Consider the following 9520-nt stretch of genomic DNA (forward strand, 5'->3'; position numbering starts at 1 on the left):
GGTAGCACAGGATGGGGAAGAGGACAGGGACTTTTAGGGAGAATATTAGACAGTATATGAGAGATGGTCTCACATAGATTAACAATGAGATACAGAATTTGATGGATCAAAACATAGAAGAAATATAAGAATGAGCTCTTTAATGTGTGTTTTGCTTCATCTCCGAGTACTCTATAATGAGCATTCATCCCCTTAGGATGAGAAATATAATCCCATCCAAAAAGAAAAAAGTCTATGCCCCAGAAATGATGCGTAGAGCTGCTTCCAGCAGGCTGCACAAAAAGAACAAGTGTCCACAGGCTCAGACTCTCCACGCAGTGACACTCTACTTTGTCCTGTTGTAAATCCAGCCAATTTCAAAGTCAGCAGCTTGTCCACTACCCTGCAGGGCCACACCCTGAGTGACTCAGTCTCTGACCACCTTGCTTTAGAAAGCAGAGACAGAAGTGGTGGTTAGAAAGGAGGGAGCTGTCAACTCCCAGTTCTGAAAAAAAAAAAAAAAGAAAGGAGGGAGCTGGTGAGGGTGTGCAGGTAGATCTGAACAAGGAGCACATGGAAACAGAAGTCAGGGCAGGTGCCAACTTTATACTTCCAAGTGTCCCATACTGTGATGAACACAAAGCCAGCTTTCTACTCTCGGGAGCCTGAATGTTGTGGGAAATTACCTGCACTGTGTCTTTTCCATACAGTGACCCCTGTAAGTCCCTTGTATGTCTACATCTAGGTGGCAAAACTTTGTTGGATGATTAAATTCTTAGCTGCTATGGCTCAAATTTTCCCATGGCCCTGCTCATCGCTTAGTGCCAAGAAGACCTGTCTTTGGGAATCCCTTGGGTACAGAAGCACTGGGGCTCCCAAGGGCCACCCACAGAGGGCACACCACCGGGGTACAGCACCTATTAACAGCCTTGGTCACACGATGATCCCTGCAGGGGTCGTAATCTATCCAAAAGTGGTCCCTGTAAACCAGGAGAGATAGAGCAAAGAAAACTCTTCCAGGGCTCTGCAGGTTGCAGACTCCTGATCACCGATTGGCAGGCCTGGGTGCCATTTTAGGCTGAGCCTCCCTGCTCTGGCTTTCTCATCTGTGAGCCACACTTCATGGAGTGTGCTGCTCTGGAAAGATAGAATGGATGATGCAAACCTCTGCAGTAGCTCCACTGCCCCCTATAGGGCCCTTGGCTTCCCTCTCTTTAACTTGCCAGGGCCCTGGGACTGTATCAGTAGCCATCATTGACTATATGACTATATTTTTAGCCATCAAAACACAAGCCTGGTCCTAGACCCTAAGTTCTGAAGGGATGGACCACAGACAAATGGTCACAGGAGCGAAACAGGAAATCCAAAAGTCTTAGCAAGACAATGACAGGAAAAGAACAGAATCTTCTGGTCCAAGAGGTGAGGTAGCCACCCCTAAAAGGAGTCTCCCCATCTTCACACAGTGTGAATACCATGATAGTTAAAGAACATGCCTTCTCACCTAAGAAAAGAATTGATTAGATTACATATGTGACAACTGTTCCTAAAGGCAAACAGCGCGTACCATGCTTACTTTGCTTCGGATTTCCCATTTATATGCATACACTTTCAACTCTACTTCAGTGACAAATTAGGAATTGAATGAGGCTAAGATCCTACAATCAAATCTAGCTTGTCTTGGTTGAGAAGATAGCCAGAGTGGAAGATCCTTGGCAGCTTCCATTGCACAGTAGCTTCTAGCATGGCATAAAAGGGCCACAGCAATGTCATACATCAGCTATCATTCTGTTTGCAACCTTCTCATTTCACCATGTTGTAAAGTCATAGAGAATAAAAGAACCGCAGCTCTAAGATGATTTTAGAAGTCAGAAAACCTACTTCCTTAAATGTCCAAAACGGCACATTCAATTCTCCACAACTGGTTGAAGGCACAGAGAGGCTGTAGTTGGGATTCTCTGGGCCAGCACAACAGTAGATCTTCAGAGTCGCATTTAAGGACATAAGTGAGCTCTTGGCTTAGGCACCGTCAGCCTCAGCAGATTTTATCTCTTCCAGAAGGCCCTTCTGCCACCCAAGACTCATCCTTTCACACTTGACCATACCACATGGTAGGTCATACAGCCCTGCCCCTGAGCCGGCTCCTGCTGAGCTAGCATGTGTCCCCTTCTTCATGTGCCCCCTATCTTTCCTGCTCTCACAGTCTGTGATCCACACATGGTTCTCTGAGCACTCTATGTTTTCTCCAGGGACTAGGACCTGCCTCCCTATTTCTCTCTGCCTCAAATGCCTTTCTCTCTCATCAGAGCATGAAGCCTTTAAAATCTACTCTTTAAGTGACTCTTTGGTCACTAAGTGTGACCAACTTCAGGAAAGCTTCCCAATACTCTCTTCTTGTCCACTTGTGACAAATATAGATTGCCTGTGGAGATGGGATAGCCACAGTACTATGTCATAACTGTTGGAGACAGACTGATTCTCTTAGGGTAGAGACAGTTTTTATGTATTTATCTCATTCTTAGTATCCAACAAATGCCTGGCCCACCAGAGGTGCTAAAGAATTGACAAACAGAGCCTATTCATCAGAGAGTCAATAGAGGCCAAGGTGACTACAGGTTACAAAGAAAGAAGCTTTAGGCTGGGGTCTAAGAAGGGCTGTCCTAGAATGGCCTGCTTCTTTACTACTGCCTTGAAGAATCTCTGATAAAATCCCCAATGTTTTCTTATGCTATGCTATGCTGAAAGAATGGCCAGAGAATGATACAGACTAAAAATAACTTCATTCTGTGGGCCATTTGGGAGCATGCTCAAGAAAATCAATTGTTTGAAAAGAATTTTCATTATATTCCTTTATTACTATGCATCAAGTTAAGTAAATGCGAGAAGGTTAAGCCAGATAGACTCACAAGAGGAGGAGCATGGTTCCGTTGAAAGGTATTGACACCTCAACATAAAGAGATTTTAGGTTACCTGAAAATAGCAACCAGTGGAGAGGAAGTTCAGTGCAGAGAAGTCAAAGGGAAAGTTTCTCCCAGATGCGGGACTTTCCCGTATCCGTCTCAGAGAAGCTAATTGTGGAATACACAGTCACAAGTCTCCAGAGTGCCTGGCCCATTTGGTCTGGGAAAGGACAGGAGAGCTGAAACGCAAATTTTGGTGTGTGAAATTCTACTTTTGCATTGTGTTTCATGAAATACTTGATTCCAAAATGATGATGAATCACACAAAAGAGTACAACCAAAAAAATGTCAGGCTTCAAGTTTCAGATGTGGAAAGATCCTTGTGATTAAAATTATCCTATACTACGACTCTGTTGGTCATCACACAAATCTACAAAACAGCTTTAAGCTAAGCACGGACAAAGACAAACATGTAAGAAGCAAAGTCAGAACAAATTCAATAGGCTGCTCCGATGTCAATGCCCCAGCTGGGGTTGTGTACTACAGTCACCCCAGCTATGACCATTGCCTACCCGGTATACAAGATCTGGCCATATTACTTCTTACTGCTGATGTCTCTCTACCATTATCTCAAAATCAAAAGTATCTTATAAAAACAAAAAGCTAATCACTACTCAGTTTAAGATTCTGAATAGCACAGAAACCAACAGTCTAAGTTCACCAAGGTGACCAACAGCTGATTTTCACACCTGTGGCTTTCTCGCAGTTACCACCAAAGCATTGTTTTGTTGCACCCTGTGCTTTGCTTCCTGTTTGGGATTCTCCAGACCTCTGCTCCCCTGCTCAGGTGTCGGATGTGGTCACTCCGCAGAGCCTGGCAAGAGTGCCAGCTAGTCAACGCAGAAATAGCAAAGTCTTTCTCACAAAGGGGGGTCCTAGTGGAGAGGAACAGATGTCTGTCTTCATGTCCTTTATTGTTATAAAGCTAGAATCATATAATAACTCAAGGATGTCCTCTGTTTACAAACCAAAGGACAAATCAGGTCCTCTTGATTTGTTTCCAATTATATAGTAGATATTTACTTATTTTTCACTTTTTAAAATCTTTTTCTTATTTATTTGGTACAGGGTCTCACTATGCAGCTTGGACTCGCAGTGATCCTCCTGTCTCAGCCTCCCTAGTGCTGGAATTACAGGTGTGCGCCACCATGCCAGGTTTTGGTAGCTGCACAGTGCACCCAGGGTTCCAGGGCTGGCATGGCATGCAGTACTGGGGATCGAACCCAGGTTCTTGCCCTTGCCAGCCAGGAGTTTAGACCACTGATCTATCTGCCCAACCCTGTACAGTAGATATTAATAACTTGAAACTTTCACAACTGAGTGTATGCCTTAGAGACTCCGACTTACGTGCTCCAAAGTTTTCACATTTTCCCTGCAAGTGCTAGCTAGGTTTGCTTATTTTTACCATCTTTGGGAATCCCTAGCCTCTATTGGTCTTTTCAGAACATTTCTAATCCTATTGCTTGAACCTTTCAGTGCAATAGGTAGTTAAAAATAAATGAATAAATGGGACATACATCCTGTAGGAAGAAAGAAAGCAGAAGCTAAGTCTGTGTTTCAAATAAGAAAACATGGTTTCCCTGACAAATGCAGACCCATAAAGAGCAACCTTGTCAGACCCATGTCCAGCAACCTTGTCAGAAGTAAGCACTGAAATGGCTCCTAACGTGTCACAGTGTAGCCCCCAGAATGCTTTGCTAAGTTCTGAGGATAATTCACTGTCTCAAGGAAGTGAAAGACTCCGGGGATTGAATCAGAATCCAGTTTTCCCAGAGATGCAGCCATCCAAGCCACACTTCTTTGTTCAGCTATGTTCTCTTTCACTTGGCTTATCGGCTAGCAGATTCCTCCAGAGCTCCCGGCTGTGGACGTCCAAGTTCATGGAGACAGCCAGCCTCCTTCCTGGGAGCTCCAGCAGAACCCTGAGGGCTCTGTGGGCCCAAAGGTGTCTTGAGCCCACCGTCAAGGCAATGCCAGATGCAGAAAGGTGGCAGTCTCTGACAGGATGTTGGGGATGTGGTACTTCCCAGGCGAGACCAGGAAAACGGTACGTATTGGCTTGACCTCAGAATTTGAGACAGATTTTTGTCAGGATAAAAACAACAGGATTTTCTTTTTTAAAATATTGAACAGGAGAAAGTATATATAGATCAACGAAGCACGCTTACAACTCCTAAGGATTGGCCAGAAGACTGATTTTTGTAGCTATTTCAAACTTGGTTCTATTTTTAAATTTATAACCTTTCAGTTCAGCTTCATACTGTATAGGGAAAAATATAGTTTCAGAGAATTTAATGTGCAAAATAATTTTAAAGGAAAAGATAAGTCCTGAGATGATGTGCTTCCAACTTCCAACTGGTATTTCTGGACATGATTATGCCTATCAACTACCTCAGATACTAAGATTTCACCACTGGAGGTATTTTTTTTTAATTACATCTCTTCTCCCAAGCCTCTTCATTTTGTTTATGAAAAAAAAACTTACTAAATACATTTGTATTAAATCCTCTCTTACATCAAAGAAATTTAATTTCTATATGGAAATAAAATATTCCAGGGAACTTACTTAAAAATCAATTATTAATTAAAACTCCCTCTGGCTCACAAAGAATCACATATACATTTGACCATGAATAAATCAAAGGAACAGTGTTTAAAACACTTTATGCACAGGTCCTGTTCAGATGACTAAGAGACCATGTGGCACCTGTAGAATTCCTTACATTCTAGACCATAGAGGTATCCTTTTTCAGGAATAATACATTAAAACTGAGGACTGGATAAAATTTCAAATTTTTCAAGCTTCCAGGAAAACTTAAAATGTCTTATTCACTGAAGTTTTCTTAGTAATGAGGACAGAAGCAGAACTTCACCATGCCGAAAGAGAGAAGAAAATATTTGATGGGTGAAATTGGGAGGCTACATGGGGAAGGAAGAGCTGTTTGACCATGCCCGTGCTACATCCTCTTCTATCCAGGCTTGCTTTGTTCTCCCAGCCAAGTTCTCGACAAAGCCAAGACCAAGCTTCTAGATACTTCTGGCCTACTAGCTCCATCTCTAGAGATAAGGGATTTTCTTTAACTTTCAGCTTTAATTACGCTCACGTTAGTGTCTTTTGCACAACCATGTCCAGAGCAGTCAAGGGACCAGGAGAGTGGGCTGGGCAAGCCTACATCCTATCTTCTTCCCCAGTACAGAAGGAATTGGAATACTGGGGTGAAAAAAGGTTGGTACTGTGGCCTGGTGGTCCAAGAAATAGTGCTTTCAGTCATGCCTTAGGATCACACCAGAGCTGCTCAAAGTCCAAACAACATGAGGTCCACCTGCTAGTATAACGCATAATAATGTCAAGCACTTGGATGAAGGATCTATGATCTAAATCAAAGCAAAGTCTCTGTTCAGTACAGCTCTCTAAAAAGCAAATGTCTTGAACAGCTGGATGGTTCCATCCAGTTCTATAGATCCTGTGCACCCACCTGTCCAGGACCCCAGGGGCTGCAATCCAAAGGAATCCAATTAGGACTTCCACCTGAGACCCAAGCAGCCCTGTTCCCATCCCATGCTCGGGCGTCACAATTCTAGTTCCAAATTCAAATTTGTCTTCATTGCTGAAGCTCAGGATCTCACCTTGAGCTCTCCTCTGCTTTCAGACAGGAAAACCCCTCATGGACCACTCCGGAGCCATGCCAGAAAATTACCCTTGCTAATTGCAATGAAATAAAGCGAGCCTCTATGCCAAGCAGCAACCCTATGCTATCTCTACAGCAACTGTCATGGAAAAAGCAATCCAGAGTCGCATTAAAAGAGAGAACTGAAAGTATTGTGCTCTCTCAGGAAATGAAAAGAAAATTCACATCTTTGCTTCTGTCTGCCAACATATGTCTTTACCTTGGAGGATGCCCTTCCTGCCTGAGGATGGGTCAGGCTCGAGCTAGCAAACCTAAGGGAACCACCTGATTTTGCCATGTCTCTGAAGAATACTTAATCCTAATCATATTTCTTGCAGATACACATTAATTCCACATTGTTCCAGTCACAGAAAATGCCATGTTCCTGGGCCACAGCATTGACCATTCATTCACTTTGTGTCACCCTGTTTCCAAGACTACCCTCCCTTTGCCAGAGATACTTGTATTTCTGGTGTTCCTGCCTTTCTCAGCTTCTGCTTTCTCCTTGAGTCCCAGAGTTTTCTCCTGCAGTTACCTGGTGGCCACCAAAGCTCTGCCTCACTCTTTCCTTGCCCGGGGCACTATGGTAGACTTGGCCGTGTGTCATCATGCCAACAGCTGGTTCCAACACGGCAGGTTTGCCCCCTGCCCAGAATGAACCACAGCTGCCTGTTCTTGCTAAGGCTTTTGGAACAGTGCATGCCAACTTCAATATCTTTGTGCCATTCTTATGAGACCCCTCTAAGAGGGAGCCAAGATGGAGCCAAAAAGAGAGAGAAAGAAACAGAGGAATAGCACGATAATATGAACAAAATCCTAGGACTCACCATGAGAGATAGTCTGAATCCTCACTAATTCTCAATTCTTCCCTTCCTGGTCTCTTAACTGCTTCAGGGTTTTTTCTCAGCCAGGGAGCTATTTCATGCAAGAGGAAAAAAATCACAAGGAAAGCATCAGTAATCGCACAGTACAAACTGCCAATGAACCCAATTTGTGTAAAGTTCTCTCTGATTAAGAACACAATACTTCGTTCCTTCGTTTTACGAAATCATTCAGACAGAAGGCTGCGTGGAATAGGAAATCAAGTGCTGCATCATGAAAGGCAGGAGATCAAGGTCTTTCATCTAGGAAATCTTTAGCTAAAGAGAGAGAGAAAGAACATCAATCAGATATTATTTCCAATTATTTTTCAAATTGGAACAGAGAAAGAAAACACACACACACATAAGCCTGACATGGTGTTACTCGAGTTCGTTGCTGGAAGGAGTCCTTGCTTATATTGAAGTAAAGTTCTGAAAATAAGCAAAGAACAGATTTATTGATTTTGGGGGAGTCTGGGTGTAAAAAAGAGAAAGAATAAAGAAGTGCTCTTTGCCCGCTCTGTCCAAATGACATCCCAAGTGGCCTTCCTAATGGTGGGGGAGGGGAGGGGGCAGGTGCCTACCCGGGCACATGGACAGAACTGCCCTTAGGCTAGGGCTAATGGTATTGGCTGAGCCTGCTGTAAGCCTCTCTTTTCTAATAGCCAACTTTCTATGTGCGAGAAGACAGACAGATATTGATTGGTCCAAATGCCCTTGAGTTGACAACGTCTGAAATGAAAATCCACAAGGCTAGCACAAACTTTCTGCAAGTTCAATTTCTGGAATCTGATTATGACACTGGATTGGGAAGCCATTCACATGTGTACAAGGCCTCTTTTTTTTTTTTAAACAACCCCCCATTTGGCACCCATAATTGGAGAGAGTTAAGTGGCTTCATCAAGCCTGTTATTCAAATATCCAACAGAAAGAGGCAACTGAAGGCTAATCTTGGGGTGATTAAGAGGGAAAATGTTCTCTCACTAAGACGGGGCTTATCTCTGCAACAAAATGGATGAGGGCTTCGTATCACTCTTCACCTGAAACAGGCATTACCCACAGCTTAAGTAGGCATTCTCTAAAATCTTCCAAGTTATTTTGAAGCAGCTATGGAAAATCTTCCAGGTTTCATGAGTCAGGCACTTGCCGAGTATTACATTCCCTATTCCGCGGTCTCCATTACTCTATCACAATTAACATTTTTCCCTTTTTTTTTTTTTTTTTTTTCTGTCTTGCACATAAAATGCTGCCGTTGCAATTCACAATTGCTAAAGTCCTGGGAATAGGTAGGTTTATGATGCTTTATCCACCTCTTATTAAACACGCCTCCGTATTCTACAAATTCCTCTTGATCAATACATCAACTGCCGTATAAAACCTGAAATAAAGCATTCCTACACTTGAGGTACACACTGTTCTCGTCTTAGTAGGTTATTTACAAGCATGGAAAGGCAAAATCTCTAGGAACCGCCACCTACCTGCACATGCCAGGGAAGCTGTGCACGGATACATGTTATAAGCATTTGCTCATTGATTGAACACACTGGTCCTTCATGGCTTTGTGCTTCTTTCCTCATTAATCTCAGTCAACCCTTTCAAAACAATACCAGCTTTATTGCTCCAAGTATCAAAAACCATCTGTGCAGAGAAGGCTATCTTTAAAGGAGGGTTTGATTCCTGGAATCAGTAGATCAGTCAACAACCCTTATCTTAGGAAATGTCAGTGCTTTCTTTATGAAAACACTGAGACAAGAAAGGACAACTTTCTACCAGAGGGGGGATTGAGGCATAGGAAGGAAGCAGAACTGAGAAGGCACAAGCCCAGCCAAGCAGGCCGGACAAGGACTGGCCCCAAGACAGGAGCAAGGTCACCTCTGCCCAGAGCTAGGAGAGGCCAGGCCCACCCGCAGAGACACCAATGGCTTGGGACTTCCACCATGTAAGAGGCTGTGCCCGCCAGTCCAATGTGTGTCTAGGGCCTGGGCAGAAAGCACAGAGGAAATGTTCTAGAATGTAAGAGTTGTGGTCCTTCGCCCCAGTTGGGCTGATTTATATG

The sequence above is a fragment of the Octodon degus genome, unplaced genomic scaffold, assembly GCF_000260255.1.
Source record: "Octodon degus isolate 3935 unplaced genomic scaffold, OctDeg1.0 scaffold00010, whole genome shotgun sequence".
Taxonomy (NCBI): domain Eukaryota; kingdom Metazoa; phylum Chordata; class Mammalia; order Rodentia; family Octodontidae; genus Octodon; species Octodon degus.